This window comes from Cyanistes caeruleus, chromosome 2, assembly GCF_971803275.1.
Source record: "Cyanistes caeruleus chromosome 2, bCyaCae1.hap1.1, whole genome shotgun sequence".
Lineage (NCBI taxonomy): Eukaryota > Metazoa > Chordata > Aves > Passeriformes > Paridae > Cyanistes > Cyanistes caeruleus.
In genome coordinates this window covers 29,259,196-29,286,059 of record NC_141702.1, presented here as the reverse complement: position 1 = coordinate 29,286,059, position 26,864 = coordinate 29,259,196, and the positions used below count along the sequence as shown (strand labels likewise).

Below are 26,864 nucleotides of genomic sequence, written 5' to 3'. Positions count from 1 at the left end.
AGAAATACAAACGCAAAACCTATCACAGCTTGTGCAGGCAAGCTGTGAAACTAAACTGGTTTTGCCTTACCTTCAGATGGAAGAAAACAGAGAAAGTAGAACATAAAAAACAGTATCTGGATATTTTTTAAACAGATTTAACTTGTGCATGTCATGTTGATATTACATCTTTGATATCACAAATTTTCAATAATAACTCAGTAAAATCCTGATGCCATATTGCCAGATAAATATGGCACCAACATTTATTACATTAGTTTAACAATGCTTTACAGCCCGTGTCATACCAGTCCTCTTTTAAAGAAGACTGAATTCTTTTTTTTGGAAAGAGAGAGAAAAAGCATGCAAGATTCTAAGAAACTGATTTTTTCTAGCCTTAGATTTAGTATTTTGTATTCAGTGGAAATCTAGTAAAACTAAAGAATCTACAAATGAAAATTAAAGCGTTCATTTTGCTCCAGTCGGTTTCTAGTTGTTCATTTAATATTTAAGGAGTGTTTTTCTTCAAAGCTTCTGTAGGAGCCTTGTACATCTCCATCCCTGAGCTTTTTTACCAGTTCTTTTCTCCTGTATGCTCAGAGATCCAGCACCTGCCAACACAAATTCAGCCACCATCTATCCCTGTGCTTATGACTCACAGGTTTGTCCCCCCACCTGAGAACTGCCTTCAATTCCAATTTTAGCTGTTTCTTGGACACTGCCTTCAGCTGAAACTTAGTGTGGTGAAAACAAAGTTCTCGACCTGACCAGCAAAGCTATTCCTAATGCCTACCTTCTGAGTCTGCATACTAGCACAACCTGACTGGAAACGGTTTTTCATTTAGTTTCCCCTGGGTTCTCACAGACTTTGGCAAGACTACACAGAAGATGTGCCAAATTTTTCTGTGTGTGATTAGAAATCTATCCCATCTATCCATACAGCCAAAACTCATCTGAGCTAATATCTTTTTATTTTAATTACTGTGAGGCTGAAAAAGCATAATTCACTGCATGTATTAGTTCAGCATGGTGCTGCAAAGAACAAGTCTATTATTTTGATCATTTCAGCTCTCTCTCTGCATTCCCTGCAGAGAGAGCCTGAACTACTGCAAGCATAACTCCCCTGTCCTTTGAAATCCTTTCACAGCTGTGCAGCACTCAATATCACAGTGTTCTGGTTGAGACTAGAGCTTCCCAGCACCAGAAATAAACCCTGCTTCTCCATAATTAAAAAGGTGAGGGTGTAGAAAAGAGATTGTAGTTGAATTTTGGTTTGCATAATTATCATGTTGTAAAACAAACAAACAAAACCCTTATGCGGAAATATCTAGAATACCTTATTCAATTCATTATCTCAATTTTTAAAAGACATGACCACCACTAGAAAAATACTTCAGAACAGACTACATCAGGATCTCTTAATCAATTCTTTTAAAGCATCACAGTTATAATAATTATGTGAAGTAAATAACTACACATATAGTTAAACAATGACCTAATTCTCATGGGCTCAGGGTAAAACCCAACTATTACAATTTTCTTCATGCCTGGTTCTCTAAGTCTAGACTACTTCTCAGCCAACCACAAGGTTTGATTCTAACAAAGCTAATACAAGATACCCGTAACATTTTAATGGGCTAGATCAACAACTAACTTCATCAGGCATTAAAATTCAAGTTTTCATACTTTTTGCTTTAAATTTAGCACCAATATCTTGTCCCCTATGCAGCACACTGATAAAAACAACATACTACTTTGAGCTGACAATTTGATTATTCCCACTGAGCAGAGAAGTCATTAAGGTGTTGCATTTATTTCTTTTCTTCTCCCCTATTAATAGATCATACATGTGATACAATAATTCATCTTGAACACTTATTAGGCTTATTCCCTTCTATCCTAGCATTGGTCTTTGTCTGTTTGACAAATGACATGTTATTTCTAAGCTTCCTCATTAAAAAGTTTAACAGGAAAAATTCTGTGAGAGCAGTTAAAAGATCTTTTTTATCTATGTGTTCTTCTCCCTCCACCACAAAAAATCCTGCTGTAAAAGAGACCCCTTGCTTACAGATCTCTGCATTTCTCCTCCCAGTATGGACACTAACTTCTCTCTTCAGCCACCAATTTACTCTGAACAAAAATTGCATCATCTCTGAGATCCCTTCTCCTCTTTCTCATTAAAATGAATTGAGCAATGGTTTCAACAGTAATTTGCACAGAAAAATGGAAACAGAACAAGAATAAACCCAATGGAATGTTTTATTTGCCTTCTACAAAGACCTCCCATAAAAATAAAATCCACATTTTAAAAATTATTAAAGGGGTATGAAATAACTGCCACAAATGTGACTGCTTTTGAGTCAGAACCAGCTACAATAGAGCATTTTGATGATAAACAGTAACAGTTCAGAATATGTGCTACTACATTATGCCAGCCACCTTGTCCCACTTTGATCCCACACACTGGCTTGAGTGAGAAAAATGAACTTCCACACACTCATGCCAAGAACCAAGGAGAGTGGACCATGCAAATCAGCAGTAAAGCTGAGCTACCTCAACAAGTGATGAAAATAAATCACAGGAGCAGTAATGTATCTAGAAATACATTTGCAAATGTAGAAATAAATCTGTAAATTAATTACTTACTTTGCTTATAATTTTCCATTAAGGAACTCACAATCTATCTTTTCCTAACCTATCTGGAAAAGTATTATAGGGGAAAAAGCAAAATGAAGTGCTTATACTAAACAATCCCAGTCTTTTGGAATTTTACATAAAATGCATATAAGGATCTTAGAGTAAACAGAAAAATCCCCAGTAAATTGTAGGCTGTAGTATTTTGGCTTACAAAACAAAATTCCATAGCTTCATACATTCACCTTCTTATAAACTACTGTATTTATGAATGATGTATCAGATAAGAATTAATAGAGTAGAAGAGGGAAGCTTACTAAAATAATTTGGTTCTGTCCAATGAAATAGGTTCTTCATAAAGCATTAAGGCTATGTCTAAGTGCACTTAAAACATACTTTTACAAACGAAGAAAGCTCTCTCTCTCTTTGAATTCCACGTCCCAACAATGTCATTAAATAAAAAATTACTTCCATATGGATAGATGAATTTGGCATTAAAATGTCTGCAATGACTGTTAATGTCATTACTCTGCCATACTTTATGAATCAAAAGTCTCCAAAAGAAAGTTGCAACTTCTCTCCCACCACAAGCAAACTTGTTTTCAAAAACATAAACCCTTGGTTTAAAGAGAAATGAAAACAAAATCTAGTGGTATATGATCAGTAATTATTTTTAATAGGTAATAATTCTGTATTATTGTCCTCTGTAAATAAAACAGCACAATTTACAGAGTTGAGTCATTGTTCCAATACCTGCTCTGAGGTCATTCTTTGACAAGACAGTAAATACAGTTTAGATTTGACATGTTGATTTTGTATTGGAAGGCTTTATGCCAAACAGTTACTGTATTTCCTCCCACAGTAGGCATTAAGTTAGTGCAAATGATATATTGCATACTTTTATTAACTTAAGAAATGTGATAGCTTGGCTGCCTGATCAAAGCTACATTAGGGGATAATCTGATAGTAAATCTGATTCAGGATCAGTGGCCACAAAACCACTTCCTTGGTAGTTCCTACAGTAATAGCATTGGTGGTGATAGGCTGGATCAGCCAACACAGAAAAACAGTGACTCTGAACAGTGACTCTGACAGGACCTTCTTACAAACGTAAGTTCTTTCAGAAATACACAGGAGTACTGTATCAAAAACTATTTTATTTTTCAACACCTAACGTTAATAACCCAATATAAAGGCAGCTGATTTGCGGATAGTTACTACATCTTTAAAAACATCATCCTTGACTTCACTTTTTTCATAGAATCACAGAATCATTAAAGTTGGAGAAGACCTCTAGTATCATCAAGTTCAACCTTTAACCTAACACTGCTATCTCCACCACTAGACCATATCCTCGAGTGCCAACTCCATACTTTTTTAAAACACTTTCAGGGAAGGTAATCTCACCACTGCCATAAGGCACCCTTTTTCAGTGTTGGACAACCCTTTCAGTGAAGAAATTTTCCTACCTAAACTTTCCCTGACACAATTTAAAGCCATTTCCTCTCATTCTATCACATCTATTACTCAGAAGAAGACATCTTGCAACACCCTCCTTCTAGGTAATTGTAGAGAGTGATAAGGTCATCCCTAAGCCTTCTTTTCTCTAGAATAAATACCCCCAGATACCCACAGGACTTGTGCTCCAGATCCTTCACCAGCTCCACTGCCCTCCTCTGGACTCGCTCCAGCACCTCAATGTTTGTCTTGTAGTGAGGGGACCAGAACTGGACCCAGGACTCAAGATGCAGCCTCACCAGTGCTGAGTACAGAGGGACAATCACTGCCCTGGTCCTGCTGGCCACACTGTTGCTGATTTCCTTGTGGTTTGGCTTCCAGTTTCCTACCATTTTAACAAAACAAATCAAGGTAAGCATTATAACACATAAATTTAGGTGAAAAGTTTAATTCTTTGATCTTCAGTGCAAAAAAAACCCAAACTTAAAAACTGGAAATTTAAAACATTGTTTTTACCTTCCCATAACATCTGCCCACTGCCTTTATTCAATACCTACCTGAGAAAAGTACTATATTCTTATTTTGTTCTTCCTTTTTTAATGTTTTTCTGATGCTCTACAAGACCTTCTCTTCAACTGACCCCTCTTCTAAGTTCCTATGAAAAGTCAATAACTTTTCTGCTACACAAACCATGCATCAATTTTACAGTCAAATCCATATTATTCCAGTACAAAGTGCAATTTAGTTCTGGTTGAATGATACAAGTGCAAAGTTGAAGGACAATTTAGCAGACTGCCACTGCAAGAAATGACCTAATGAGGTCATAAAAAGTATTTCAGAATGTGCATTAAAGCTTTTCAAAAACATATTGTAGCAAACAAATACCCACATGTCAATTTGGCCTAAGGCTTTAAGCTCTCTTGATGCTCACTTATTTTCATACTGACCAGATGAGGAAGAGACACACTTTTTCCTGTAACCTCAGCACCTCCAGCAGCTTAGACTTGTACACCTCCAAATCTAAGAGCACTAAGCTGAAACATACCTAAACTTCTAAGTTCACTTAGTTATTACCCAAACCAGTCAAGCACAAGATTTTAATGCTCTGTCATTAACATTCCACGCTCTTTTTTATACCACTGAAGCCTGGAGCAAAGCAGATCTGACCTAACAGGCAAAAAAACCCCTAAAAAACCAGCAAAAAATGCCCACCAAACAAACAAGCAAACAAAACAAAACAAAACAAAACAAAACACCACACAATCAAAAACAACAACAGCAACAACAACAACCCCAAGCAAAAAACAAATAAAATAGCAACAACAAAAAACCAAACAAAATCCCTATAAACAAATAAAACCAACCAATCCAGACTCCCCACTCCCAAGGAAGAAATACAATAAAATTTAATCACTCCCTACTTTTTTTAGCTGTTTAGACAAGAAAAGACTAAACGCAGTATGCAGAGTACTATGTGTGTTTTTTAATTGACAAATGCTCAGGCAAAGAAGTCTTTGAAGAAACAAGTGTCAAGTAAAGATAACACAGATCAGCACTGGTGGACAGCTGTGATGGTAGCTTGAACAAACTGAGTAGATCTTAGCATGCACACTCTAAGAAGACTGGACATCAGCAAGCACCCTGAGAAAACAGCACATTATATATTAGTATATATTAGTATATATTAATATATATTAATAGCAAAGTCTATTTTCAAATGATATCCTTTTGCTACCCTTGCAGACTTGCTTGCATCCATGCCACAAACAGCCATCTCTGCAATTGTGCTGGCAGTTGTGGGAGGCAAAAGCCCCACAGTAAAAAAACAAACCTTTACAGCTATTTTGGAGGTTACTTTGTAAATTATTGGTGGCCATGAGTGGTGTTTTTGGTTAGTTTTTTGCATTTTTAATTTAAACAGCAACATTCCGCTGATTTAAATACAGCATGGTTCCACAAACAGCTGCAGTGATCTATCTCAAGAGTATACCTATATTAACATCTAACCCTGAAGAGGTGAGTGAGGGCATAGCAAGAATTTACGCCAACTTTGTCCACGAAACTACATGAAGTCTTCCACACTAGGAACAGCTTCAGAAAATTCTGCCTCAGGTGCTTATTCACATCTTCATAGCATCAATACATCGCCCCCTCAACACTGCCAACACAGTGCTTGTGGGACAGCATTTTAAAATTAATTAGTTACCATTTTAGAACAATCTATTTTTGCAGGGCTTGATCAGATCACTTCCTTATCCGGTTTCAAAGCACAGCTCCACAAATAGCAGTGCCATCGAGCACTGGGAAGAGAAGCGTGCAGCAGCACAACACAGCGGTTCCTTGGCCAGTTGTCCCCTCAGCCTCCATAAGCCACAGCCCTGGCACAGCAAAGCAAAGAGGTCTCAGTACCAGGGTGAAAGAAACTGTCCCTTCTCACAGCCATTCCTGAGGCAATATTTTTACCCTCCATTCCTTTCTTTGATTCACCTCAGAAGCTGGACAGTAACACCCTACCACTTCCCCACTTCTTCCATGGAAGGACACAACCCCAGAGCCCAAGCAGCAGCTGACTCTAACCTCCCCTCTGCTCCACAGAACAAGTTCTGCTCTCTATTCACAGGCTGGGTTTCCCAGGGAGGCAACATCTCACCTGGGTGCTCCCCTTGGCACCCCAGACCATTTCCTTCCAGAAGGAGGCATGGAAGGGTAGAAAGCCGAGCAGCTTCCAGCAGCTTTGTCCCAGCAGGCCCAGAAACACACTCTGCCTGCAGGGTAACCACCTGACACATCTGGTATCAGGAGACAGGCACAATTTCTGCTGAGGAAGGGCTCTTCTGCTCCGTCATGGAAGAAGAGAGTGACAGGGCTGTCCTAGTCAGCACAGCCTGCTCCACAGACTGCAACCGTCCCTTGGAGCGCTGGCACTGCTCCTCACCCACTACCGTGCCAGAATATCTTACTAAAGAGTCCCTGTTAAACAGACAAGTATAGCAGCATTAACAAATTCAGTTTCAAGATTTGCTTTTGTTTATGGTGCAGCTTGAAGACTTCACGTTCCTCTTACCTCCCGCTCCCCCACTGTTTCACTAACAGAACAATGCTGATGTGTGAGAAGCTGCTAAAAACACTGACACAAACCTAAAATGGCAAGACCCTGTTTCCAAAATAACACACTGGAAACAAAACAAATCTAATAATCACCTTAAATAACTTCAATGGGTAGACTTAAAGAATTACATCAAAACAAAACAAAAAACTGTTTTCTGAATTAGCTTGAACCATCACCAATGCTACTTGAACAACTTTTGACAGTGTTTTGTATGGAATGGTTTTTGTTCACCCCTTTTCTCCTACCATTTACTTGTCATGTTTAGTTAGAAATTCATGTACTAACATTTTGTAATCATTAAATCCTTTACATGCTGCTGTCAAATTTGCTATAACTAGAACAAGTAAAACCACCCCTTAAATATCGCATAAACATTCAGGGTGAAAAAGACCCAACAACTAGGAACCAAAGTCATCAGAAGCTTTCCCTTCCCTGCTGAGAGCATGGCTGGCTGGTTTTCAAAAACCAACCTTGTTCCTCCCTCTCCTACCTGAGAAAGGCAAACTATACTGACTGGCCATGAAAAGTCATCATTCTAGCTAAACTCCACCAGGTTTTACACATTTATATCAAAAGATAACACATCTGTTAGAGCTTCTAGTCATAAACTCAAATTCAGCTCAAACATCAGCAGCATTAGCTGGCATTCAAACCAGAGACATACAATGCACCTTCCACAGGTGGTTTCCTAAAAACACGCAAAATAAAATTAACAGAAAGTAAAACCCAACGGCTCTGAGCTTCTGTCCCAGCAACAAGGGCTTTCATTAGAAAAAGAAGTCCAGCAAGACAGAATGTCCACAAACGTGGAGATCTAGGTTCTGACTTCCACGTTCAGATCTGGTATTGATGTCACTCATTACAAGGTTCTTTCCTCATAAGCTATTTTACATGTAAAGCAGTAAAACATGTTTACTATCTATGCTTTATTGTTCCAGTACTTCAAATATCCTCAAAACCTTGGCATGTTTCAATCCGGATTTTTTCACCATAGTGAGGGAATGAAGGTCAGAGGTGCCTGAATATATAGGCTCTAGAATTATCTGACAGCTGGTATAATCTCAGAATTTACCCAGCAAAACCTTTTAAAAATATATACATGCATTTATAGAAAGCTGGATGAGCCACAAATAAATAGATAGGCAAGCAATTAATATTAAGTTTAAAAGTACTACATATGCAACTACAATTACCTCTACCACTAAAACTCGGGAGCATTAATTACACTATTTAGATGGATTTTTTTTTTTTTTTTTTTAACATGGAAATACACAATCATTATGCAGAAAAATCATCAAGTGATAACAGAACTGACAGCCTGGGGAGAAAGTACAGCTTCTTCTACAGAAGCCAAATACTTCAACATTTTCCTCGTAGATTTCAATAGAAAGAAGACAGAAAATATACTGAAAGTCATTTTAATATGAAAATTGAAAGGGAAACCTTATTTGTTAACTTTAGAAAAATCATCTAAAGCATAAAGAAAATTCAGTTTATTTTATAGCTAGAAAGCATGATAAGCACTATCTCTCAACATCCTTTATGCAACAGGCAGTGAGTGATCTATGGTATTGTCAGTAACAGGGATTAATTCATGAGGTCACAGCATGTGAACAAGGTTGTGATTATAGTAAGCAGACTTGGATCTGGAAAACAAGTCAGTTTATTACTTAAAATGTCAGAGGTCAAGTGTAAAGCTTCCTGCAAAATTAACTGTTGAATGCTATAGATTTCTTCTTAATTTGGGGGTATGGTGTGTATAGGTTTGTGATTTATTTTACAAACAAGATTCAGCAAACCATATGCACACATATGTGCATATGTATATATATGTGTAATTCTATAGTATTAGAGCTAAAAAAGTTTTAACTTTTCACTAGAAAACTAAATACAGCAAAATCTGTATGTTTTCCCTTTTTTCTGATACAAGACTTGCAATTCAGAAATGTGGACTTCTAAATTTACTAAGACATATTGGTAAGTGAAACTTTGTATCTTGTTTCCAACAAAATTTCTTGCACAATATAAAGTTCAAAATTCTTTGCAACAAAAACCTTCCCGATTTCAAAACCTCTACAGAAAATCCATTACAAAAAAAAAAGCACTGAAACCATTTAACAAAAAAAAAGAACTGATGTCATTTCAATTTGCTTTAGCATTTTCAACTTTTGTTCCACTTGTAAGCTGAGCTCTGTGAGATTTTGTTCTGCTCCTTATTTCTCTCTCTGTTCTTTCCAAGAACAATGCTGTCATCAATTTCCTGCTTGAAGTAAACACAATTTGCTCACCTGACTTCTTCCTGACCTGAAACTATGGCAAACTTATTTCCTCCCTTTGAGATTTTTTTTCTTGTATACTCTTTGTTGTATACTCTTTTTACGACAAAGGTTCCACGCATTGTTCTTTGAGGAAGACGGTTTGTACAACAGACTTCTACAAATATCAGCAACACCACATTATAAAATACCAACTGCTTTTGCTATAAATGAAAGCATAAATATTTAATCATGCTATACTTCAACAGTAACTTATTTTTCTACACACAATACTTAATGACATGTATACAATGAATTAACGTGTTCAAAAGGTGTTTAGCAAAATGCTAGAGAGGGCCAAAATCAGCAGATGTACAGCAAACATAAAATCACATGTCTTGCCAAGGAGAAAACACATGGTGCATTAATATTAACAGAATGTAAAGACACACTTTACTGTTTTTCCTAGCTGTGACAGAAAACCATAGAACTAGCATTTTTTCAGAAGCATAGTATGATTGTAACAAGCTCACAGGGACCAAAAATGTGACTTTTGAGTGGATTCAAGCAATCCCTCATTCCTGTTTTAAATCAGCAGGATTGTGACTTATAGAATAATAGAATAGAATCATCAAAGTTGGAACAGACCTTTAAAGATATCAAGTCTAAATGTCAACCCAGCACTGTAACCACTGATCTGTATCACCAGGATACAGAAACTAATAAAACTTTTAAGGATTACAAGATAAACTTTTCATTAATAAAAAAAAACAAAACAAAAACAAAAACAAAAAAATCATTTCCCATGCTTGTTCATTAGGAGGAATATTGAATGCAAGATTAAATAATAATTCAAAAACTCTGAGTTATACTCATAGTTAACTGAAAGAAATTAATGTGCTAATAGTTGACACAGTAATATTTATTTAGGCTACAGGTTCTCTGAGCAACAGCCTGTCAGAGGCAACTGACATACAACAACCTGTCAAAACAAATATCCATTAGGGACAATGGCTGGTCAACACACAGGTGCTATTCATCTTTCCTGTCGTGAAAACAAAGCACTAGTGAGACTGTATTTTTCCATACAGAGAAAAAGGGGAAGGGGAAAACCCACACAATAAAATGGCAACTCTTCCACCTTGGTTAACCAAGATTGTCCTATAGTCTCTAGGGATTGGGAGATGAAAAAGAACAAAAAGATTTCAAGACAGAAAACGCAAAGTACAAGATGAAACAGTTATCAAGCAAGGATGACAAACATTAGTCTTTATCACAATAACACAAGAATTCACAACCCTTGATTATTGATTCTCACACTGAGTTCCATCTTTGGTACTGATTTAACTCTCAAATTTGTTCAGGACAACAACCAGGCCAAGAGAGAGACACAGGCATCAGCCCCCTCAGCATTACATTAATAAACTTTTGGGCACCTGCCTCCTAGGTTGGTGTAGGCAACCAGGTTCTCTTCAAGGGAAAAACAGTACAAGAGTCAGAGCTCATAAAGGGCTCCCATATCCTTAGCTGCAGTAGTTCAAAACCTTGCCATTCAGAGTAATCTGCCTCGCTCCTTTGCCAGGATTTGGTTTCCTATGCACCTCCCCAGCCAGACAGATGGCTGTGGCGTTCATATCCCATTCTAATCACTTCCAGCAAGAGAAGCTCACACCAAAACACCAGATTGTACCCTGGTGAGAATGAGATACTGATAGAAACATCCTGTCAAAGAGTGTTTATCATATCTCAAAACCACAACCAAGTCCACTAGAACTTGTCATTCTCAGCCGATAACTGACTAGCAAAGTCAAGAAGGAATGCCAGGGTGAGCAATGCATCTCAGTTTTAAAATCTCTCCCTGCTTGGGAACTGAATTCACTAATTATATATTTGTGAGAAAAATGCACCAGAAACAGTCCTGGAACTGAGCTTTGAAACCCATGTGCTGCCAAGGGAAATGCTAAAACCACAATACTGCAGTGTCAGGTAACAGTGTCACATCCATCATTGGGGCTTCAGAAGAAATGCAAGGGCTTAGCTCTTCCGAAATCTGAATAGAGCCCAAAGTGTTATTTCTGAGGTTTTACTTAACTCAAAACAAAAGTAAATTCTATTGCAATGGAATTAAATTGAATCAACAACTGTGTTGGTTTGTCTGGCACATTTTCAAAATCACAGTTTTGAAGACAGATTTTGGTTGCTGTGTGCACTTTACTATTACTGATTACCATTCATGCCAAACCTTATCCAGGCCAGTCACATTGACCATAATTTGAATTAAAGGTAACAAATCAGATTTATTAATAAAGGGCTAATTCAAGTACAAAACCAGTGTTTTCACGTATCAGTCAACTCTTACTAGTTGAGTAGGACTGTATTTCACACAAGGGATATTTAAACCACTCCAAAAAAACAAGTTCAAATTCATATTCTCTGACTTTTATCAATTACTAAAGGAAAGCTTAAGAATTGACTTACATAATTTACAGGGGGAAAAGTGAATTATGGGAAAAGGAAAACAAGTTAGTCCACTCAAGGAAAATGCAGACTAAGATTTATAGCTGTGACATACCAAATGCAGGTACTAGACTGTGACTACTGAAACACTCAAATGGAAGAAACAGAACAAGATTACAACTCTGTGCTTCATTCATTCAAAGTACATGCAAAGATAAAGCCAGAGCCCAGATTATTGTTCACTTCCTACAAAATAATTCTAATGGGCAATGAACTGTCAAATGGAATAACAGAAACTATGGTGGAGTACCTAATTTGTTCCTCCACAAATTTAGAATTCTTTCATTGTAAAAAAGCCATAATTTTCTAGCAAAGCAGATATTTATTGAACCAGGTTTGGGCTGCGCTATTTATCCCTTAGCAAGGGCCAAGTAATTTTATCTTCAAAATCAAAATGCTAAGTTGGAGTTATTTAATGGATGAAAATGTAATACACTCCCTTCCAGAGTAATACAGATTCTGCAGCATTTGCTACTTGCTATCAGCCAAGCAAACCAAAAGGTGGTGCGTGTGGATTTTACCTCAGGCTTTGCCTATTTATAAGGCATTAAGCAAGTTGAAAGAACCACTTAAAAAACAAAGTAAAACCCAGTAAAACAAAATAGGCATTTATGTCCACTCTACTTGATAAAATGTAATATCTCAAACAGTAGCTTGTTTACTTTTCGGTCAGCCAAATCCTCTGCAATCAGGAGAAAGGGGAAGTGGGCTTAAACACATCAGCAAAAATATCTCTCTGGTTATAGTATCAACATGATTTTAAATCTCCCAATTACAATTTTTAAAAATCTGTTATACTACTCAACTTCTCTTCCAAGCAGTATGTTTGCAACGCCTAATTATCAAATAAATCTTTCAAACAGGTTCTGTTCGAAATATTGCTTGAAATAATACAAGAAAGAAACATTATTTCCACCAGAGCGCTTACTGATCATGCAAATCCTGCCGAGCGCGCCCCGAGGTTAACCGAGCCCTGACGAGATCCTAGGGACGGTAACGGGGGTGACGAGCATCTGCTGAAGGCACGGCCCGGCCCGGCCGGCCCTGCCCCGCTCTGCCGGCGTTCCGGGGGGAACGGGCTGTTCCCGCTCGGACCGGGAGGGCGGGAGCCGCCAGTGCCGCCCTCCGCGCACCAGGAAATAGCTGGGAGTTATTCCTAACGCTTGGCCAGCAACTTTCCACACTGCACGCAGAAACAGACATATGAATAAATAAAAAATAAATAACGCCCCCTCAACACCGTTTCAAACCCTGTGAGGGTCCCGTATTTCTCAGGAAAGGAAGGAGGGGAAAGGCACTATCGCCTCCAGCAGTTCCTAGCACCACAGCCGGCCCTCGGATACTTTTCGCAGCGGGGACGAGCGAGACATTATTTCTGACCTATTTTCGGCGCCGCCTCGGAGCGATAAACAATCAACAGCGGCGGAGAAACGCTGCCTGGACAGAAACTTCTCCGGCCACGAGCCGTCCCCTGCCCCGCGGCGGAGGCGGCCGAGCCCCCCGCCTCACCTCGCCGCCCACCCAGTCGGGCCGCGGAAAGGCTCCCCGAGTTTTTCTGCCGAGGTGCGGGGAGGGGTGGGGGGGTCAGACCGACACAAACAAGTCCCCCGCCCGCCATGCCCGCGGCCCCAGAGACAGGCCGGGCACGGAGGGGTGGCCGCCTGCCCCAGCCCTCCGGGAGGGGACGGACACGGTCCCGCCGCTCTGCCCGACCACCCTGCGCCCCCTCGCCGCTCCCCGGAACCGACCTGGGATACAAAGGAGCGTCCGCCGCTGCCCGCCGATCGCCCGTGCTCCCCGCGGAGTCCAGGCCGCGGCAGCACCGGGATGGCGTAGCGCAGGCATCCGACGCCAGCGCCTGCTGCTCCCGCGACGGCCCGTGCCGCCGGCGCCCGCTCTGCGCTGGGCGGGGAGGGGGGGGGGGGCGCTGGGAGCCGGCCGAGCGCCGCTTCCTGCTGCCCGGCGCCGAGGGGCGGCGGGTGCCGGAGCTGCAGCCGGGGAGGCTGCGCCGGCGGCTAAGCGGAGGCCGGTGGTAGCGGCCGCATCCTCGGCTGCCGCGCCGGGCTTTCCGCGCCGCCTCGCTCCGGCTCTGAGGAGTCTCCCGAGCGGCTCCCGCGGTGGCCGCTGCTGGCAGCGGGAGCCCCCGCTGTCCCCGCGATGCGCCCGGCTCGCGCTCGTGCTCCCCCTGCCGCCCCGCCGGGCCGGGCCGGGCCGCGGCTCGGGCCCCTCCCGCGGCTCCGCGGGGCCGACTTGGGGCGGCCCCGAAGGGCCGGGAGACCCCCGGGGCGGGAGGGACGCGACCCAGCCAGGGCTTAGCCCTCGCTGCTTTCCACCCGCGGCCCGCTCCCCAGAGATCCCCTGGAGGCGCACGCTGTGAGGCGGGGGAGGCCTGCCTTCTGCCGCGGCCGTCAGCGCTGCTTTCCCGGTGCCCGCTGTCCCGGCCTGGGCACGGAGCAGAGGGCAGCCCGCGGGGAAAAGGCTCCCCGGGGTGGTGGCGGGCAGCGGCGGGCCGGGCCGGGCCGGGCTGTGAGGCACCTGCCTGGAGGTAATGAGCCTTTACGGAGAAAAAGTTGTCGTTTCTGTAGTAAGACTTTTTTTTTTTCAGTACGTGATGCCAAAATAGAAGTAAATCGGCTGTAAACGGCACTAATAAAACTTTTAGTCTTTAATATTGCGGAGGAGGGATGCTGGGTACTATTGTCTCATTGACAAGTGTGACATGTAGCTTGAAAATTAGTTTGTTCAGAGAACTATTGCAAACAAAATAATTATTTGTCTGAAAAAAAAATCCTATTCGTTTTCCCCTTCTATCTGCTAGCCTTTATCTGAAAAAAATAAATAAATTCTTGGATGTGAAGAAAAGTTGCATGAAAATAGCTTTTCCAACTCCCAGTGTGGGCTTCTTTCTCAGTGCCAGACTTAACTCTGTAGCTGTTTGGCAGAGATAGGAATTGGAAGGCAGACAGTTTGCTTTTAAAGAAAGGGGTCTTTCAGTCCAGTCAGGCGACAGCAATGTTAAATTTTATGTTAGTGTTTGCATAGAATTCTTTCAATAATTTTGTCACCAATTGACTTAGAATCCAGACATGCAAACAGAAAATTGACTGTGAAGGCAGGGAGCTGGGTTGGGATAAATGACAGAGTGGTGAGAGGCTGATTGCCATGGAGTACCAAAACTAGCTTTGTGAGACATCCTTGTGAGTTCTCAGCAGCTTTTGTTTCTGTGAAATATGACTGAGATTGTACTGCTGGGAGAAATTTCCTGCAGGTTAAACTCATGGCTGTTTGGAAATTTGATTTTTGTGAAAGAGATTTAAGTTCACGGGAGATAAATGATTTAAACAAAACTTGCATCTGTTTTATCAGGAGCATGTGAGTGTTTCAAGGCTTTTTAAAAAGGCAGTTTTGGAACGATCAGTGTCTGCCATTTTTTGGTTTTGTCCTTGGTTATTTTGGGGTAGGCTTTAGTAACTGCTTTGTGGTCTTACAGAGTCAAACAACCAAAAAAATACTGGAGTAGTTGTGCATGGCTGACAAAAGGTCTCACCAGGCCTAAACTCACCTCAGACCTGCCTCAGAACTACAGCAGCTTTGTAGTAAAAGATATTCAGCAGCAGATAGTGCCTATGGATCAAAAAAGCCAGATTTTATTGCTGATGTTCTGGTTGCTGAATAGTCCAGAAATCAGCCTGACAGTTTGGACGGGCTTTTATATATCTGGACAGATAAATTCTTGTCTGGCTTGTGATTTTGTTCATTATTTTATTTCTCCTTAACCTTGGCTGGACTTCTGCTATTAGCAGAATATGTTGCAGGCTTCTTTCCCATTAGATGGAGGAAGCATTTCTTGGTAACTGTATTGTCCACTGATATGAGCAGAAAACTGGCAGCTTGTTCCTATAAATGGCAGAGCTGCCATTAGAGAAATCTAATTTCCTCCCTGCCAAAAAATCCACTTGTGAAGTTGCATCATCAATCAATGCAGCTGCCAACCTTGACCCTCTTTTGCATGTGACAGTGAGTACTGGAGATGGGGTCCACTGACATCCCTCCCACACGCACCCCATGTGTTTTCTGGTGTCTCCCTGTTTGTCTGTGTAAAGAGGGATGAATGAAAACAACCTTGGGGAACAGCATCTCCTTCAGTCCAAAGCTGCCTTCGTTTCCAGGAGATGTTTAAAGTTTGTGTGCTGTACATAAGAACTGCCACAAAAAGGGTATCCTGTCAAGCCTGGATGCACTGATAAACATTGCTTATTAGAGATACCTATCATGAACTTATGGATTACTGTCGCTAATAACTAACATAGGGAAGCCTGGAAGTAATTGATTGCCTAGGTATGATGTAGGAGACTCTAGAAATCACTTCTGCAATTTGAGTTCTGATGAAGCTGTCTTTTCCCTGTGAAATAAATCCTTTGTTCATATGGAATGCTGAGCATTATTACTAGTCCAGGATTTTGCTAAAAAATAGGTTATTGATTTATGGATATGCCTGCCAGGTTCAATATGGCACCAATACTGGTCTGTATCCTCCAGCTAGCATCAAATTCGTGCACTTGGAAACAAAAGCTGTGGAGCCACCAGCAGCTGAACTGAGAAGCAGGACTGGGAACCCAGATGCAAAGCCACATGAAATCAACTGCACAGCTTCCAGTTTCAGAGCCAGTCTCTCCAGCGATAACCTGGGGCTCTTCCTGCACTGCTCCTGTGTGTAGCATAGACAGGCACACTGTGGAAATAATGTGGTAAAGGGCTTGTGAAGCCAAGTGGAGCCATCAGTCTGGGAATATTCTGTGAGGCTCAGTTCTGATTCCTGGGGAAAAAAACCTCTCAATAGATACTCTGGCAGGGAGTGTGCACAAGTGGTTGGTGAATCAGGAGGCTATTCAAGAAGAGAGTGGAGTAAACAAACAGTTTTTCTGAGAAGTTTATGTAAGTGGACAGAGAGAAAGCTTGAATCTCAGAAAAATTGTCAGAGGAGAAAACACTGGGTGTACAGTTGGATGATAAAGATTGCCAGTTTTGGAGTGAACATTGTATCACAGGGATGGTTCATGTATTACTGTGTCTAGGATTTAAAACTGGGTAAGTATGAGTGGAGGAATGATTCCTGTCAGAGAAACAGCTGTTGATTGTGCTTGTTTGCTGTCAAAATATGGAAAAATGCTGAATGAACGTTCAACTGATTGCTCAATAAAAACACAATTCTAGACAACTGCCATATTTGGCTCTGTGCCCTAAATGAATATCCAGATATAGGATACACAGCACTAAGCACGTTCATTTTCGGATAACAGATTTGTGTGAAACATCCTCTGCAATGGCTTTAATCATAAGAAAACATAGAAACTAATTACATTTTGAGAACATTTTGATAACTGTGTGTTGAAAACAGTGAATGAAAAGATGCTTCTGTGTACTGCAGGGGATTGCAAAGTTCTCATTAGAATATATAATTACAAAATCATAATTAAGCTAGTATGTTACTAAAATAGAAAGCATTTCACTTACACTTTTTTTTTCTTTAAATAATTTGGTCAAAACAATCTGAAGTGTAGCTTTTAAACTTTATTACATAATAAATGAATGCAATATTTATAGGATTCATAGAAGATTGGTTAAAAGCTACTTTTCCTCATATGATGAATAATGATAATTTTTTAGTTGTTTGGGAATTGCAAAGCAAATGGGGGAAAATTAAAAAATCATGTACAGAGAATAAATGAGAGGTATCAAAATACAGCAATAGAATTTAAAAGGTCAGCTTCCTCTTGTCAGCAGAGGCTCTCTAAAGGCTGCTCAAGATGAGGAACTCAGTGCTGTAGCTACCTTCAGCTTGCATGGTATTTTGCAAAATAAGCATGGTATTGATGCAAAAATAAGGAACTGGCTTTTTTTAACACACAGCATGCTAACAGTGATATAGGGAAACCTTCACACCATTGCTGTAGTCAGTGGTTTCAGACACAGCCACGGGAATTTCAGTTTAGATGCCCTGAGTTTAAATAAGGGACTTTCAGGAAGTGTCAAAGTGGCTAGAGATGGGATTAAATGAATGGCCACGGGTTAGGTGTTGAAACTGTGCAAGTAAAGATGGGAACAGAATTAATGTAAGGAGATCAATTATTGAGGAGTTGCAGTTATAGAGGGAGAGGAAATGATCCAAAGGTGGAAGCACATTCAAAAGCAAAAAGGGAAGCAGAGAAGCCACTAAAGGACTGCAATGCAGGCTTGCAGAAAAAACTGAGAATTTTAAATACAGCATTTTAATTACCCTTCCAAAAAAAAAAAAAGAAGAAACAAGGATATAGAAGAAATATAGTCCATAGGATGTTGGAACAGAGCACCAATAGTCAGTTAGAAATACTGAGAAAGACAGATTCTGCAGAGAAAACTGCATTTGGTTTTTCTTTACATAAGAAAGAACTGCAAGTGTCAAGGGCACAGCACATGTGCTTTTATTTGATACTAGTGTTCATCAAATGAAAGGCAATGAGGGAAGGAGATATAAATAAATAATTCTGAGTCTCTTGGCTAGGATTTAAGAAAGTAATCTACTTGAAGATTTGTTTAAAAATTCTAATGCCAAGAGAAACTACAGGAAATAAATTTGCATAAACTGTCATTGCTCTTTAGCAAGTTCCCATGTATCAAACCTTAATATCAAAATGCAGTAATACTTAATAATCATGTCAATATCTAACAATTTCAATTCTCGCCCTTTTTGGAAAGTCAGCAATTGAAACTAATTACACTTTCCCCAGTACAACAGCAGAACTTTTTGAGCAAGTTCTCCTAGGCAGTGATGAGAATGAATCCTGTTTGCAGGGTATTGGGTGGACTCTTCTGTGGAGTCTCTGGAAATAGTTTTCTCCAGGTTGTTCCCTGGCCCTTTCATGGGAGGGGTGGGGCCCTGTGTCTCTGGCCACAGCTGCACTCACATTGAAATGTCACCCTCCTCTCAGTGATGGCCAGAGCCTGGTCCTGCTAACACCCAGCAGTGGTCAGGTGATTTCTACCTTGGGGCCTTCTGCCCTGGCTGTTGGAAGGATATTCCATAGCCCAGCAGATTGGACCTTAGTGCTAAGTATTTTCATATACTGAAATCACATTTTCCTTCATCCTAGGTTGCATTTAACATTTACAGTTCTCTTATGCTGTGCACTGAATGCCATAGATCATAGAATTGTAGAATTGTCAAGGTTGGAAAAAGCCTCTAAAATCATTGAGTCCAGTTGTTAACCCAGGACTGCCATGTTCACTACTAAACCACATCCCCAAGTGCCACGTCTACACATCTTTCCAACAACTGCCCTGGGCAGCCTGCTTTCCTGAATAGCACCATACACTGATGTTTCCACCAGAAATCTCTGTTAATCTTTTGAGCTTCACAAGTTTAGGATACACTACACTTGGTAACTTGTTTCTGAATGAATTCTAATATTCTGTGGAATTTATATGAAGGAAAACACAGTACTTGAAATATAAACTGGCCGGTGCCAGATGGAGCAAGGCCACTGCATGTACTGATGGGTCAGCCTGAGTATACAGGTCAAATGCCCCACAACTTTTTCATTTGAGTTTTAGCAATATCAAATGAGATTTCCACAAACAATTTTATATCCAATACCAATTCCATGGTTTACTTTGGAGTATCTTCTCTCTTGTGTTATTTGCCTGCATTTTTCTGAGGTCAGGAGTGGTTTATTTTATCTAGTTTATCTGGAGCTATGCTTTCTTTCTGCTGAATATTTTTACACAATTTGGATATAATTTCCAAGATTAATTAATGTGTTGTTTGATTGTGCTTCTGAAATAGAAATGAAAATTGTTGAGACCAAACCTAAAAACAACAGTTAAAATATTCAACTAGATGCTTTTTCCTCACTTTCTATGTTGCAATTTATTATTGTCATTTGTGTAAAGTATCTTTCCCAATCTTCTGTTTGATTATGTAGTATAAGATTTACTATTCTTTTTAAAATGACAGTATATCCTTCTGAGAGCTTGGAAGCACAGAAATACAATAAATCCATATGGATTTATTCTACAGCATGTGACTGATGGATCAAATGAGCACTCAGCTCTCATAATGAACTTGAAAGGAGGAGAGAGAGACAGAGAAGTGTGGTGTGACAAGACTGAAGGAAAGAGAAGAAAAACCTTTTGGGATTCAAGCCTGTTTTTCTCTTTCCTTTGCTCTTTAGTGTTTGTCAAGGACGTAAACAGTCATGTATGCCCTGAGGCCGGAGCTTAAAGAACATGAGTCCTGTACTGGTTTGTTATAGGACTGGCACAAGAGATCCCCACCACTGTGATTGCAAACACATTAAAAAAAACAAAACTGCCCCCTCCCCCCCCAAAAAAAGGACAAAAAAATCCAACTTTGTTGAGATTTGAAGATTAATTAAAACTTAAGCCTCATTTATTTACTCGTTTTCCTGAAAATGCACATCTGTTAGCAGAAATGTTTTTAAAGCTTTGTGTGCATTTTTGGTGTCAGTCAACAATGAAATTTCTAAAGCACAGAGTACAAAAGCATGTAATGTAGATAATCTCAAATCTATGATATTTTTGGTTTTGAATATGTTAGTAGGAGGTTTTAGTACAAACAGTCGTATGTTATTTTTTATTTAAGTTGTTGTATTTTATTTTTAGTTAGAATATGAAAATCACTAAAATATCCTGATGGTCTTTCATTGATTCTTTCCAAAGCTTCTGTTATTTTTACGACCTCAAATGTTAAAAAAATGCATCCCTGCAAAATTTAAATTATATTGCACAATTTCAGTACTGTCAGGTCATTTGTTTAAATCTACCACAGCTGTACCTATATTTTGGATTAAAAGAAATACAGTCTTGAATAAGAAACAATTGCTTAGATAGGAACTTCTGAAATGCTGAGATTTTAAGATCCTAATGATCATAATAACTTGAAAGGTGTGAAAATGGAAATACATGGGTGAAATGCCATCCTGAAACAGCAAAGTCCAAAGACACATGTTGTTTTTCTAATATCCAAGCAATTGAACAGACTCAGTGGAAATAAAGGGCTTTTGTAATAAAATACTGTATTCTTCAGAGTTTATACATGAGAAATAATATTCTGAAAGTCTGTGGCCCTTGCATAGCATTAAATATCATTCCAAGGTGAAAAGAAAGTTGCATCTGAGGGCAAATAGTTTCATTATTTCAGAATTATTTCATTATTTCATATTACTACAGTCAGTCTGCTTCCAAATTTCAACAACCATTGAAGCCATCTCATCTCCACTGAATCTGAAAGTGTTTTAGGCCCTGGAGAAAAGTGAGATAAGTTTTGGGAACAAAGATGATGTGTTAGGGTCAGCCACCTTGTATCTCCGACAGAAGAACATTTATTTGTTTTTTTCTTCAGCTGCCTCACATATGAGCTGGTTCAGGTGTCTGCAAAGTGGAAAGTTGTAATACACTTTTTATAAAGAAGGATGAGCAAAAACATCACAAATTCTACTCACAAGCAAAAGTCATACAAATACAGAAAAAAAAGGTGTTTTTCAGGTTATGGTTCAATTTTATGCTACTCTATTACTTCAGCCAGTCCTGGCACAAAATACATTCTGCAACTCTAATGAAAGAAAGGTTCTCATCATCTACCATGTCTGCTATAAATTTTTTTTTCTTATTATTTTATTATAAGTCTCACACTGTCTGGGATTTGAAATGCTGCATTGCTGCTCTTAGACTTATAAAAATAGGCTGGAAAACATGAGACCCAGAAGCTGAGACAGCTACAAAGCAAGTGAAACTTATCCATTAATTCAGTTTGTTTTGACTGAAAAGTTAAAGATGTTTTGGACTATTGATGTGATATTATGGGAAAAAATAGTATCATTTTTTCAGGTAAACAAAAGAGTTCCAGACAAGATTTTACTACTGGCTTTTACTAGTCTTGTTAAGACAGTAAGAGTAATTTGTTTTCTGCCTGTTTGTGGTTGCCTGGACATTTGGTCTAAGAATATCTTTATATTTTCATCATAGCAGGTGGAACTGAAATGGGCTATACGTTGGCTCCACCCATCCCACCCCATATCCAGAGCAACAGAGGCAGAAGCAGGTGTCTGTCCTTACTGTTGATACAAATCCAAAGCAGTCTGCTGTTAATATCTCAGTGAATAGTCTGCATTAACAGAGCTTTTCCTGACGGCAAAGATACCTTACCATTGTGTACACAAACCAAAGTCACCAAAAGGACTTATCTTGTCACTGCTAAATCAAATTAACTGTTGCTGAGGTCAGACCAAAATGGTGTTTCACACAAGCTGTTGCACACCTGTCCTGTGTGCCAGTATAGGGATACTGGCAAAGTTGAGATACAACTTTAGACCAGAATAAGAAAGAAAACGGTTTTAATTCTTCATAGTGCAGCACTGAATTGTCCAGTATTGCGTCTACACACTGAGGGACTTATCATGGTGTTGAGATAGCTAGATACAAGTGCAAGAATTGGGTAAAGAGGGTGCAAAGTGTGAGACCATAAATAGGTATATAGGAACAGCTGTTCTCTGCTTACTGCTGTATGGTGCAGAGAGCTGTGAGCTAGTATTGATGGGACTAATTCACTGTGCTCTGAGTCAACATGAATGTGTCATCCTCAGGACTGCTGCCAATAGTTCTGCCTTTAGAAACCCCATAGAGCCTCAGCAACCTGGACTGTTGGCTGTGAGCAACAAGCCTCATGTAACGATGGGTACATGTTCAAAACTGAGATGTGTGCAAAGGCACATCACAACCTCCCTCTTCACACAACCCCCCATACTGGCTGACTGGATTGTTCGTAGTTCAAATTACCTTTTCCTTGCTTTGGACAAGGAGGGATGAAAGTGAGTTTGAGGGAGAAGAGGAAAGTGATCATTAGCATGAAGTATGATTGGTTTGCCTATATTTCTTTTACACAAAGAATGTGAAATTTATGGGTGGGTTTTGTCATATCCCTTGCTTCTGTAGTAGTGCTTAGAGGATGTTTCCCATGCTACAGGCCAGTTCTGCTCAGCCTTCATTCCTTGTTCATGCTATTATTCTGCTTGCAGTGATGGGAAAACCCTTCCTTCAACCTAGCAACACAGAGTGGTTGAATGCAAATTGTATCTGGTTATACGACAAGAGATGGGAAGGTTTTGCCTGCACAGGTGGGTGGCTTCCTTTCTTCAGGAAGATTTTTTCTCCATGCCTATATCTGAACATAACAGTAATTATGAAGTTTTAGCCTACTGAAAAGGATTTTAAACACTGCTCTTCCTGCCGGGACCCTGTTCTTACCTTCATTTATATTTTTGAAAGACAATGCACAGATAATTAATAATCAACTTTCCAGTTGCTTTCCTGTTGAAAACAACTCTATTACAAAATTTTGCTATATGCAGAAGTTGACTGTCTCAGAGATTCAGCTAGCACAATGGACTCTTTTTTTAGATAAAAGTCATTACTTCTCAGTTATGGCTGTGTACTGCAAGCAGGGAATTACATTATACTTTACAAAACCCTATTTTCCCCTCTCAGGTTCATATGCAACAGGATTTGTTCCTTCAATGATAGTGATGTTCTTCAAAGAATAAGGTCAAAATAATGTAAAATCAGGATGTGACAAAGTTATATGCAACATTTTCATTTTTCACCACAGTCATACAGCTATTTCATTCACATTGGATGCCAGCAAAAATACTGCATTCAAATACAAAGCAAGTGCACGAGTGAACTATAAGATTGAATGAGTTTCAACATGTTACTGATAAGACTGGGAATTTAAATACATACAGGTGTTCCTTATCATCTTTGCTAAGACAGACAATGCACCCTTGACAGCTTTAAGCATTTGGTGGCTGCAAAGCTGTTTCTTTGTTCACAAAGATATTGTGAAGAGGAAAACATGCCCAGTATCCAAACAAGAAAGCAAACAGACAGTTTGTTGTCAGTCGTCCAGAATCACATTCCAGCACGGTACTCTGAGCACCATTATGCTGCCACTTGTCCTCCTGGCACATGTCAGGACAAGGTGTTTGCAATCAAGGCAGCAGATGGTTCTTTGGGCTGCCTAAAATCAGGGTGAGCATGACACATCATTTATGATGCCACAGAGAACTAAGTATTAGGCATAGGCATAGGCATAGGATATTCAAGGTATCCTGTATTCCATTAATACCTTCACACAGAGCAGTAGCCCCCAAGTTTCTGAAGGGTCTTTCTATTATTGTGCTTGCTAGTTTCATATCTGGTGATGCATATGCATTCAGTCCATAACCTATCCATTTAAACCCAATTAAAGACAACTGTTTGGGGAATATTTCAAGTTTTGACTACACTGGTGAACAGCACAGCATGAGCTGCCTTGAAAACATCTGTGACTGCTAGGCCAACAATTGAATTGCCAACACTCAGTTCTTAGCCAATTCATTTCATTCTGTTTTGCCAAGCTCCGGAGCAAAAGCAACACAGTTCTGAGCACTGATGGCACAATGGCTAAAACCCCCAAAAGTTTCAGCATTGCAGAAATTTCATGACCCTGCTGCTGCTTGTATCCCATTTTCACAATGGTATTTCCAAAATAAAGGAGAGAAATAGGGAAGAATACAGACCTTCAGTGTGCCTTCTGTGCCCCGTCAGCTTGAGTTGTACTGGGAAATATTTCCAAGTGTTAGACTGTTTCATATTTTAATGCTCACTATACATTGGCTGAGAGCATTCCACAGAGCAATGAGCAATGATATCAAGGGCTAGAGAACATGTATTCTCTTAGCTGAATTGCTTGTTACAGCCAAATGCAGATACAGAGCGCGGACATCAATCACTGCACTTACATTAATGATGCGATGCTTCTGCAGCGGATCAGGCTTCTGTGCCTTAAATAATCTGCAAGTAGCATTAAATGGCTTTTAGCATGCATTATCAGTGAAGTTCTGAGGGGGAGGCCAGTTATCAGAACCTCACTCAGATACAGCACAAAAGTCTTCTGAGGACGAAAGGGAGAAAGGAGCGAAGCAAAGAAGGAGTGGAAGGGAATGGGAGAAGGTTTTCAGTTACTTTCTCTTCTGAGCTGATGCCCTCTCTGTCTCCTACTGTGTAAGGTCCTCTTCACTTTGGAGTGAGGTGACCAAGAACACAAGGTTTACAAAACAAAGGAGAGCAGACATTCGAATATATATGGCCTGCAGTCAGTAGCAGAGATTAAATTCTTCTGTAGGGTGTTCCCTCTCTCCTGCCTCTGTTACCAGTTCAATTAATTTTTTGATATCTGCTCCTTGGAAATGGTTTCTTTCATGTCTATGAAAAATTTAACTCACGAATGCTGTACCTCTCAGCCTCTTTATTGCCTGTTATGTATGGAAATGATGAGGAAGGAAAGCAGAAACACCTAGTTTTCTTCCTGAAATATACATGTTCTTCAAATTACCAATACTGAGCTTTAAAAAATGCTGAGGTTTTACCAAAATAAACTATTGCTATATTAACCCTTTCACAGGTTTGTAACCTTTAGAAATCACTTCTTCCAGTGTACATTTGTAACACAATAGTCATAAAAATGATGTACTATGAGTAGAAGGTGAGATTGTCATAACTTCATGAGCAAAACCACTGAGTAAGACAGGAAAAAAAGATCAGAAAAGGTGGCATTAGTGCCAGCTAGAGCACCTTGGCATTTCATACAGTGAAACCCAGTCAGTGAAGTACACACACAAATAAATACCAGTTACTTAATTCTTCACCTCTGATACCTTGTTATAATATCTAAATGTGCACACACACCTAGAAGCATGCCACAGGGTTTTCAGTGGGTGTTTTAAAAAAGCTGCCTTTGAACTTGTGCTGGTTTCAGCTGAGGTGGAGTTAACTTTATTTGCGGCTTATGGTATGGGGCTGTGTTCTGGATTTGTGCTGAACATAGGGTTGGTAATACAGAGGTGTTTTTGTTATTGCTGAATAGGGCTTGCACAGAGTCAAGACCTTTTCTGATTTTCATTCTGCCACATTGGTGAGGAAGTTAGGGCTACATGGAAGATTGGGAAGAGACACAGCTGGGACAGGTGACCCAAACTGACCTAAGGGATATTCCAGACCATGTGGCATCATGCTCAGTATATGAAGAGGGAGGAAGAAGGAGGAGGAGGAGACATTTGGAGTGATGCTGTTTGTCTACCCAGGTCACCATTACCCATGATGGAGCCCTGCTCTCCTGGAAATGACTGAACACTGGCCTGCTTGTGGGAAGCACTGAGTTAATTTCTTGTTTTGCTTTACTTGTATGTGTGGCTTTTGCTTTCTCCATTAAACTGGCTTTCTCTCAACCCATGAGTTTTATTATTTCCTCATCCTTTACCTTTCCATTTCTCTCCTTGATCTTGCTGGTGGGGAGGGGAATGAGTGACTGCCAAGAGGGGTTAAATCAGAACAGAACTGTTGAGAATACTCAAGGCTGAATACTTATTAGGAAAAGGAAAGGAGACCATGCTGTAAGTAGCATAACATAACATAATCTAAATATTCCAACAAATAATGCTATGAAAATGTGATTGGATAATTAACTGGAATTAACAGAATAGTTTATAAGCCATAATAGCTTTGACATTGTATTTGTAGGGTTACAGCACTTGCTGAAAAACACTGGGGCTTGCAGAGGTGTCTGTAGCAGGTCACATCTCACTGTTCCCCAGTGCCACACCTGCCATTTGGGGTTGATTGGACAAAGTGAGACACAGAGGAACCACAGCAGGTGGGGATGCATTATCTAGTCATGGAAATGGAGCTCCCACCCTGTTGTCCCCATGAGAGCTCCTCTCAGGAGTAGGAGGCCATTCCTGCAGGGTCTGTGAGGGCAGGTCCTGGAAGCCAGACCACATTCCAGCGCCCCAGCCAGAGCAGGGCAGATGGAGGGCACT

At 40.2% G+C, this 26,864-nt stretch overlaps 2 protein-coding genes across 7 annotated transcripts in view; one reads left to right on the top strand and one right to left on the bottom strand.

The window, feature by feature from the left end:
• Nucleotides 1-13,832, bottom strand: part of FAM135A (family with sequence similarity 135 member A) — a 79,131-nt gene extending 65,299 nt beyond the window's left edge. For 3 of the 5 annotated variants that reach the window (XR_015282924.1, XM_086876207.1, XM_086876210.1), the window contains exon 1: nucleotides 13,701-13,832. The gene's annotated coding sequence lies outside the window, so the exon portion shown is untranslated. Of the gene's footprint in view, nucleotides 1-4,232; nucleotides 4,324-13,700 lie in introns of those variants that run through there. The other 2 variants (XM_086876208.1, XM_086876209.1) reach the window with 2 other exon arrangements.
• A 359-nt stretch (nucleotides 13,833-14,191) lies between these two features.
• The window catches only part of COL9A1 (collagen type IX alpha 1 chain), a 126,326-nt gene continuing 113,653 nt past the window's right edge, over nucleotides 14,192-26,864 (top strand). Inside the window, exon 1 of one of the 2 annotated variants that reach the window (XM_086876212.1) lies at nucleotides 14,192-14,497. The gene's annotated coding sequence lies outside the window, so the exon portion shown is untranslated. The remainder of the gene's footprint in view (nucleotides 14,498-26,864) is intronic. The other variant, XM_086876213.1, reaches the window with a different exon arrangement.